Source organism: Idiotropiscis lumnitzeri, unplaced genomic scaffold (genome assembly GCF_059441095.1).
Source record: "Idiotropiscis lumnitzeri isolate Australia: NSW breed Sydney's pygmy pipehorse unplaced genomic scaffold, RoL_Ilum_1.0 HiC_scaffold_324, whole genome shotgun sequence".
Classification (NCBI taxonomy): Eukaryota; Metazoa; Chordata; class Actinopteri; order Syngnathiformes; family Syngnathidae; genus Idiotropiscis; species Idiotropiscis lumnitzeri.
The window spans coordinates 17,271-27,626 of NW_028283862.1; the positions used below are offsets into that span (position 1 = coordinate 17,271).

At 44.1% G+C, this 10,356-nt stretch overlaps 1 long non-coding RNA gene across 1 annotated transcript; it reads left to right on the top strand.

Moving 5' to 3' along the window:
- Positions 1 to 431: 431 nt before the first annotated feature.
- Positions 432 to 4,495, top strand: LOC148314334 (uncharacterized). The gene is made up of 3 exons (XR_015841824.1): positions 432 to 692; positions 4,231 to 4,331; positions 4,409 to 4,495. It is a non-coding gene; the product is annotated as an uncharacterized LOC148314334 (long non-coding RNA).
- The last annotated feature ends 5,861 nt before the right edge of the window (positions 4,496 to 10,356 follow it).

Sequence of the window (10,356 nt, forward strand, 5' to 3'; positions counted from 1 at the left end):
TTCAGATGATCCATCTTCTCGAAGTTTTTCACATTTGAGGATATTCAGGCCCTGAAGACGGCTGCCAACTTATTTTTGATCGCAGTGGTAGCGCCACCAACTGGTTAAAACAAATACAAATTATTTTCGTTGATGTTTTTCTCCGGGCATGTTAACAAAATCTACCTTATATTTGCTCGGATGAGTGTTTAGGCCTTGAGCATGTCACAATACGAAAGTCTTTCGCCTTCTTCAGAGTGTCACATGATGGTGTCTTGTGACCCGTCTTTATCAGCTGATGTTCCATGAGGGCGTGACTTACCTGTCACAAGAATGAAGGCAAGTCACGCCCCCCGCTGTCCGTTCACTCCGCCAAGATGCTGGTCCAGGTGGTAGAGAGGATGAAGGCTCCCTTGTCTCTGTTCATGGTTTTTATGCCTCGCTTGCAGATCTCAATGGCCTCTCTGATCCAGCGCTGTTGTTTGTTCTCTTCTGTGCGGATGACCCTGCCCTTCTCCCGGTCCATGATGTGGTTTTCCCTTTTGCAGTGGTCAGTGATTGCTGATTTGTAATGTTCATGTTGTGCTTGTTCTTTTACTGCTCTGATTTTTTTAATTTTTTTGACTGGTAAGTCACACCCTCATGGAACATCAGCTCAAGACACCATCATGCGACACTCTGAAGAAGGCGAAAGACTCGCCGAAACATGTCAGGTAAAAAATTAACCTCAAACATAATTGTCTGCTTTTAATGAATCAGTCAAATATCAATAATAAGAAGACAAAATGAACCTAATACAAATAAATGAATGCTTAATAACTCCCCTGCACATGCTCCTAAAAATCCAAACCTTCACCTGTAAATAAAACGTCCCGACCTGAAGACATCTTAATGTTATTATTTTGTTATACACACAGTGCCGCCAAGTGGAATCAAAAATTTGTTTTTATTTTAATTTTCACGTACTGCACGGTGCCCTTTTGACGAATCCGACTGAAAATTAGTCAGAAAAGACTCAAGACAATGATCTTACTCTCTGCCGAATTTTGTGACGTTTTGGCAAAAGGCGTGGCTATTAAGGTGCTGAAAAGTCCGATTGTACTCTGTGGCAACAAAAGCTCCGGCAACATGACTCAGATGATCCTATCTTCTCGAAGTTGTACACATTTGAGGATACTTCAGCCCTGAAGACATCTACCAACTTATTTTACATCGTAGTAGTAGCGCCACCAACTGGTAAAAGCTAATACAAGTTATTTTCTTGGATGTTTTTCTCCGTGCAACTCAACAAGGTCGCCCTCATATATGCTCGGATGACTGTTTCGGCCATGAGGATGTCACAATACGAAATTCGTGATTTTTCGTGAAAAGTTGTGGGAGTGGCATTGCACTGTTCGGCAATAAAACAAAGCTGATTATGAGGTTCTAAATATGAACGACAACTCGTAAAACTTTACACACACATCAGGCCGAGCAAATTTATCAATATTTTATAAGTTAGTTGTGCAGCTTTTTTGAAATGGCTCGCCATGGCCCTCGAGAAATGTTAAAAAAAAGCAGCTCTGGTTGAGTGTTTCACCTCGCTTTTTGTAAATTTTATGGAGTACAGTGAACCCTCGGTTATCGCGGTTAATGGGGACCGAGACCACCCGCGAAAACTGAAAATCCGCGAAGTAGCGGCGCACCTTCAAAAATGCTTAAAAAAAATATACAATATATATAATAAATATATATATATATATATATATATATATATACGGGGAGAGAGAGAGTGAAATTCATTTTACAACAAAAAAACCAAATTATTATTAAAACGTATTATTTTTTTATTCCCCAGCCATTCTTTTAGTATTTATTTAATTACTCCGACTTTTACCTGCTGGTACGCCGTCCGGTGTGCCCTGTGAAATGAAAGGTGGCATTCTTTATTTATTTATTCATTTATTCATTCATAACTGACAGCCTCGCGCTCCGCTCGTGCCCGGGCGGAAGAGGTGCTCCAATTCGGCTTAACTGTGACACACGCCCGCCCTCCTCCCCCGGAACTTCCATTCGGTTAAACTTAGGGGCCGCTTGGCACCGCCCGTGCCCGGGGAAGGTGCTCCTCTTCGGCTTACTGTGACGCGAGCATGCCCTCCTCCTCCGGAGCTTCCATTCAGTTAAACTTAGGGGCCGCTTGGAACCGCCCGTGCCCGGGGAAGGTGCTCCTCTTCGGCTTACTGTGACGCGAGCATGCCCTCCTCCTCCGGAGCTTCCATTCGGTTAAACTTAGGGGCCGCTTGGAACCGCCCGTGCCCGGGGAAGGTGCTCCTCTTCGGCTTACTGTGACGCGAGCATGCCCTCCTCCTCCGGAGCTTCCATTCGGTTAAACTTAGGGGCCGCTTGGCACCGCCCGTGCCCGGGGAAGGTGCTCCTCTACGGCTTAACTGCCACGCACGCCGGCCGGAGCTCTGGTACGGTCCGAACCGCGCGAAACGTCGCCACCGATCGTGTCCGGGAGAACGTGCTCTTCTTCGTCCACTCTCCTCTTCGCCCACGCTCTTCTTCGGCGCACGCCGGCCGTCTAACCGCTCCAGCGCCCCGTCGTGCCGCTCGGCGAAACTACAATGCCCCCGAATATTTTTTAGACCCGCGAAGCACTGAACCCGCGAAAGGTGAACCGCGAAGTAGCGAGGGTTCACTGTATGTATAAGACCAAGACCTACAAAAAAGTCTCTTGGAGCAATGAGCTAGGTTTTACAGGAAGTCGGCCATTTTGAATTTACTTAAAAGGGGGCGGGTCACCACAATGGACTTTGTGTAGAAATTATTATTGGGGCCCGAGCAGCGACGGCGGCGAGGTCCCTATTGTTTTTGTAGAAATTATTATTAGGGCCTGAGCAGCGACCGCTACGAGGTCCCCATTGTTTTTGTGGAAATTATTATTATTTTTATTATTATTATTATTAGGGCCCGAGCAGTGACCGCTGCGAGGTCCCTATTGTTTTTCTAGAAATTGTTATTAGGGCCCGAGCTGCGACGGCTGCGAGGTCCCTATTGTTTTTGTAGAAAATATTATTACTTTTATTATTATTAATATTATTATTATTATTATTAGGGCCTGAGCAGCGACCGCTGCGAAGTCCCTATTGTTTTTGTAGAAATTATTATTATTATTATTTTTCCGATTGTTCGATCGCATTTTTGACCCCCGAAACATGCACAAAAACTCACCAAACTTGGCAGTCTCATCGGGCATGGCGAAAAATTTGATATTTTAACGTCTAATATGAACAGGAAGTGAGTTATGAATTTTTGAAAGTCCGACTTTTGCCCTTTTTTGCATGTTTACAGGGGTCATTCTTTTGCACCCTGATCCTAAAGGCTTCATCTGATTGCCTTAAAATTCTGTCTGTAGCATCTGAAGACCTGGGACAAACACTGGGGCTAAAATTTTTTGTTTCCGAAATACTATATGACGGGGGCGGGGCTTCAAAGTTTTCACTTAAGATTTCCTTCGCCGCAATGGACAAAATGCTTAATAACTCTCCTGCACATGCTGCTAAAAATCCAAAACTTCACATGTACATAAAAAGTCTGTACCTGAAGACATCTATATGTTTATATTCAGTTATACACCTTGCGCCAATCAATATCATTTTTTACATTTTGACGTACTGCACGGTGCCCTTTTAACGAATCTGATTGAAAATTGGCTAGAAAAGACTCAAGACATTGATCTTACTCTATCCCTGTTTTTGTGACTTTCCTTCGAAGGGCGTGGCTATTACGGTGCCGCAGAGTCTGATTATTCTCCGTGGCAACAAAAGTTCCTGCAAAATGATTCAGATGATCCATCTTCTCGAAATTTTTCACATTTGAGGATATTCAGGCCCTGAAGACGGCTGCCAACTTATTTTTGATCGCAGTGGTAGCGCCACCAACTGGTTAAAACAAATACAAATTATTTTCGTTGATGTTTTTCTCCGGGCAGGTGAACAAAATCTACCTTATATTTGCTCGGATGAGTGTTTAGGCCTTGAGCATGTCACAATACGAAAGTCTTTCGCCTTCTTCAGAGTGTCACATGATGCTGTCTTGTGACCCGTCTTTATCAGCTGATGTTCCATGAGGGCGTGACTTACCTGTCACAAGAATGAAGGCAAGTCACGCCCCCCGCTGTCCGTTCACTCCGCCAAGATGCTGGTCCAGGTGGTAGAGAGGATGAAGGCTCCCTTGTCTCTGTTCATGGTTTTTATGCCTCGCTTGCAGATCTCAATGGCCTCTCTGATCCAGCGCTGTTGTTTGTTCTCTTCTGTGCGGATGACCCTGCCCTTCTCCCGGTCCATGATGTGGTTTTCCCTTTTGCAGTGGTCAGTGATTGCTGATTTGTAATGTTCATGTTGTGCTTGTTCTTTTACTGCTCTGATTTTTTTCATTTTTTTGACAGGTAAGTCACACCCTCATGGAACATCAGCTCAAGACACCATCATGCGACACTCTGAAGAAGGCGAAAGACTCGCCGAAACATGTCAGGTAAAAAATTAACCTAAAACATAATTGTCTGCTTTTAATGAATCAGTCAAATATCAATAATAAGAAGACAAAATGAACCTAATACAAATAAATGAATGCTAAATAACTCCCCTGCACATGCTCCTAAAAATCCAAACCTTCACCTGTAAATAAAACGTCCCGACCTGAAGACATCGTAATGTTATTATTTTGTTATACACACAGTGCCGCCAAGTGGAATCAAAAATTTGTTTTTATTTTAATTTTCACGTACTGCACGGTGCCCTTTTGACGAATCCGACTGAAAATTAGTCAGAAAAGACTCAAGACAATGATCTTACTCTCTGCCGAATTTTGTGACGTTTTGGCAAAAGGCGTGGCTATTAAGGTGCTGAAAAGTCCGATTGTACTCTGTGGCAACAAAAGCTCCGGCAACATGACTCAGATGATCCTATCTTCTCGAAGTTGTACACATTTGAGGATACTTCAGCCCTGAAGACATCTACCAACTTATTTTACATCGTAGTAGTAGTGCCACCAACTGGTAAAAGCTAATACAAGTTATTTTCTTGGATGTTTTTCTCCGTGCAACTCAACAAGGTCGCCCTCATATATGCTCGGATGACTGTTTCGGCCATGAGGATGTCACAATACGAAATTCGTCCTTTTTCGTGAAAAGTTGTGGGAGTGGCATTGCACTGTTCGGCAATAAAACAAAGCTGATTATGAGGTTCTAAATATGAACGACAACTCGTAAAACTTTACACACACATCAGGCCGAGCAAATTTATCAATATTTTATACGTTAGTTGTGCAGCTTTTTTGAAATGGCTCGCCATGGCCCTCGAGAAATGTTAAAAAAAGCAGCTCTGGTTGAGTGTTTCACCTCGCTTTTTGTAAATTTTATGGAGTACAGTGAACCCTCGGTTATCGCGGTTAACGGGGACCGAGACCACCCGCGAAAACTGAAAATCCGCGAAGTAGCTGCGCACCTTCAAAAATGCTTAAAAAAAATAAACAATATATATAATAATATATATATATATATATATATATATATATATATATATATATATATATATATATATATATATATATATATATATACGGGGAGAGAGAGAGTGAAATTCATGTTATAACAAAAAAACCAAATTATTATTAAAACGTATTATTTTTTTCTTCCCCAGCCATTCTTTTAGTATTTATTTAATTACTCCGACTTTTACCTGCTGGTACGCCGTCCGGTGTGCCCTGTGAAATGAAAGGTGGCATTCTTTATTTATTTATTCATTTATTCATTCATAACTGACAGCCTCGCGCTCCGCTCGTGCCCGGGCAGAAGAGGTGCTCCAATTTGGCTTAACTGTGACACACGCCCGCCCTCCTCCCCCGGAGCTTCCATTCGGTTAAACTTAGGGGCCGCTTGGCACCGCCCGTGCCCGGGGAAGGTGCTCCTCTTCGGCTTACTGTGACGCGAGCATGCCCTCCTCCTCCGGAGCTTCCATTCGGTTAAACTTAGGGGCCGCTTGGAACCGCCCGTGCCCGGGGAAGGTGCTCCTCTACGGCTTAACTGCCACGCACGCCGGCCGGAGCTCTGGTACGGTCCGAACCGCGCGAAACGTCGCCACCGATCGTGTCCGGGGGAACGTGCTCTTCTTCGTCCACTCTCCTCTTCGCCCACGCTCTTCTTTGGCGCACGCCGGCCGTCTAACCGCTCCAGCGCCCCGTCGTGCCGCTCGGCGAAACTACAATGCCCCCGAATATTTTTTAGACCCGCGAAGCACTGAACCCGCGAAAGGTGAACCGCGAAGTAGCGAGGGTTCACTGTATGTATAAGACCAAGACCTACAAAAAAGTCTCTTGGAGCAATGAGCTAGGTTTTACAGGAAGTCGGCCATTTTGAATTTACTTAAAAGGGGGCGGGTCACCACAATGGACTTTGTGTAGAAATTATTATTGGGGCCCGAGCAGCGACCGCGGCGAGGTCCCTATTGTTTTTGTAGAAAACATTATTACTTTTATTGTTATTATTATTATTATTATTAGGGCCTGAGCAGCGACCGCTGCGAAGTCCCTATTGTTTTTGTAGAAATTATTATTATTATTATTTTTCCGATTGTTCGATCGCATTTTTGACCCCCGAAACATGCACAAAAACTCACCAAACTTGGCAGTCTCATCGGGCATGGCGAAAAATTTGATATTTTAACGTCTAATATGAACAGGAAGTGAGTTATGAATTTTTGAAAGTCCGACTTTTGCCCTTTTTTGCATGTTTACAGGGGTGATTCTTTTGCACCCTGTTCCTAAAGGCTTCATCTGATTGCCTTAAAATTCTGTCTGTAGCATCTGAAGACCTGGCACAAACACTGGGGCTAAAATTTTTTGTTTCCGAAATACTATATGACGGGGGCGGGGCATCAAAGTTTTCACTTAAGATTTCCTTCGCCGCAATGGACAAAATGCTTAATAACTCTCCTGCACATGCTGCTAAAAATCCAAAACTTCACATGTACATAAAGAGTCTGTACCTGAAGACATCTATATGTTTATATTCAGTTATACACCTTGCGCCAATCAATATCATTTTTTACATTTTGACGTACTGCACGGTGCCCTTTTAACGAATCTGATTGAAAATTGGCTAGAAAAGACTCAAGACATTGATCTTACTCTATCCCTATTTTTGTGACTTTCCTTCGAAGGGCGTGGCTATTACGGTGCCGCAGAGTCTGATTATTCTCCGTGGCAACAAAAGTTCCTGCAAAATGATTCAGATGATCCATCTTCTCGAAATTTTTCACATTTGAGGATATTCAGGCCCTGAAGACGGCTGCCAACTTATTTTTGATCGCAGTGGTAGCGCCACCAACTGGTTAAAACAAATACAAATTATTTTCGTTGATTTTTTTCTCCGGGCAGGTTAACAAAATCTACCTTACATTTGCTCGGATGAGTGTTTAGGCCTTGAGGATGTCACAATACGAAAGTCTTTCGCCTTCTTCAGAGTGTCACATGATGGTGTCTTGTGGCCCGTCTTTATCAGCTGATGTTCCATGAGGGCGTGACTTACCTGTCACAAGAATGAAGGCAAGTCACGCCCCCCGCTGTCCGTTCACTCCGCCAAAATGCTGCTCCAGGTGGTAGAGAGGATGAAGGCTCCCTTGTCTCTGTTCATGGTTTTTATGCCTCGCTTGCAGATCTCAATGGCCTCTCTGATCCAGCGCTGTTGTTTGTTCTCTTCGGTGCGGATGACCCTGCCCTTCTCCCGGTCCATGATGTGGTTTTCCCTTTTGCAGTGGTCAGTGATTGCTGATTTGTAATGTTCATGTTGTGCTTGTTCTTTTACTGCTCTGATTTTTCATTTTTTTGACAGGTAAGTCACACCCTCATGGAACATCAGCTGATAAAGACGGGTCTCAAGACACCATCATGCGACACTCTGAAGAAGGCGAAAGACTCGCCGAAACATGTCAGGTAAAAAATTAACCTAAAACATAATTGTCTGCTTTTAATGAATCAGTCAAATATCAATAATAAGAAGACAAAATGAACCTAATACAAATAAATGAATGCTTAATAACTCCCCTGCACATGCTCCTAAAAATCCAAACCTTCACCTGTAAATAAAACGTCCCGACCTGAAGACATCTTAATGTTATTATTTTGTTATACACACAGTGCCGCCAAGTGGAATCAAAAATTTGTTTTTATTTTAATTTTCACGTACTGCACGGTGCCCTTTTGACGAATCCGACTGAAAATTAGTCAGAAAAGACTCAAGACAATGATCTTACTCTCTGCCGAATTTTGTGACGTTTTGGCAAAAGGCGTGGCTATTAAGGTGCTGAAAAGTCCGATTGTACTTTGTGGCAACAAAAGCTCCGGCAACATGACTCAGATGATCCTATCTTCTCGAAGTTGTACACATTTGAGGATACTTCAGCCCTGAAGACATCTACCAACTTATTTTACATCGTAGTAGTAGCGCCACCAACTGGTAAAAGCTAATACAAGTTATTTTCTTGGATGTTTTTCTCCGTGCAACTCAACAAGGTCGCCCTCATATATGCTCGGATGACTGTTTCGGCCATGAGGATGTCACAATACGAAATTCGTGATTTTTCGTGAAAAGTTGTGGGAGTGGCATTGCACTGTTCGGCAATAAAACAAAGCTGATTATGAGGTTCTAAATATGAACGACAACTCGTAAAACTTTACACACACATCAGGCCGAGCAAATTCATCAATATTTTATAAGTTAGTTGTGCAGCTTTTTTGAAATGGCTCGCCATGGCCCTCGAGAAATGTTAAAAAAAAGCAGCTCTGGTTGAGTGTTTCACCTCGCTTTTTGTAAATTTTATGGAGTACAGTGAACCCTCGGTTATCGCGGTTAATGGGGACCGAGACCACCCGCGAAAACTGAAAATCCGCGAAGTAGCGGCGCACCTTCAAAAATGCTTAAAAAAAATATACAATATATATCATAAATATATATATATATATATATATATATATATATATATATATATATATATATACGGGGAGAGAGAGAGTGAAATTCATTTTATAACAAAAAAACCAAATTATTATTAAAACGTATTATTTTTTTATTCCCCAGCCATTCTTTTTGTATTTATTTAATTACTCCGACTTTTACCTGCTGGTACGCCGTCCGGTGTGCCCTGTGAAATGAAAGGTGGCATTCTTTATTTATTTATTCATTTATTCATTCATAACTGACAGCCTCGCGCTCCGCTCGTGCCCGGGCGGAAGAGGTGCTCCAATTCGGCTTAACTGTGACACACGCCCGCCCTCCTCCCCCGGAACTTCCATTCGGTTAAACTTAGGGGCCGCTTGGCACCGCCCGTGCCCGGGGAAGGTGCTCCTCTTCGGCTTACTGTGACGCGAGCATGCCCTCCTCCTCCGGAGCTTCCATTCAGTTAAACTTAGGGGCCGCTTGGAACCGCCCGTGCCCGGGGAAGGTGCTCCTCTTCGGCTTACTGTGACGCGAGCATGCCCTCCTCCTCCGGAGCTTCCATTCGGTTAAACTTAGGGGCCGCTTGGAACCGCCCGTGCCCGGGGAAGGTGCTCCTCTTCGGCTTACTGTGACGCGAGCATGCCCTCCTCCTCCGGAGCTTCCATTCGGTTAAACTTAGGGGCCGCTTGGCACCGCCCGTGCCCGGGGAAGGTGCTCCTCTACGGCTTAACTGCCACGCACGCCGGCCGGAGCTCTGGTACGGTCCGAACCGCGCGAAACGTCGCCACCGATCGTGTCCGGGAGAACGTGCTCTTCTTCGTCCACTCTCCTCTTCGCCCACGCTCTTCTTCGGCGCACGCCGGCCGTCTAACCGCTCCAGCGCCCCGTCGTGCCGCTCGGCGAAACTACAATGCCCCCGAATATTTTTTAGACCCGCGAAGCACTGAACCCGCGAAAGGTGAACCGCGAAGTAGCGAGGGTTCACTGTATGTATAAGACCAAGACCTACAAAAAAGTCTCTTGGAGCAATGAGCTAGGTTTTACAGGAAGTCGGCCATTTTGAATTTACTTAAAAGGGGGCGGGTCACCACAATGGACTTTGTGTAGAAATTATTATTGGGGCCCGAGCAGCGACCGCGGCGAGGTCCCTATTGTTTTTGTAGAAATTATTATTAGGGCCTGAGCAGCGACCGCTACGAGGTCCCCATTGTTTTTGTGGAAATTATTATTATTTTTATTATTATTATTATTAGGGCCCGAGCAGTGACCGCTGCGAGGTCCCTATTGTTTTTCTAGAAATTGTTATTAGGGCCCGAGCTGCGACGGCTGCGAGGTCCCTATTGTTTTTGTAGAAAATATTATTACTTTTATTATTATTAATATTATTATTATTATTATTAGGG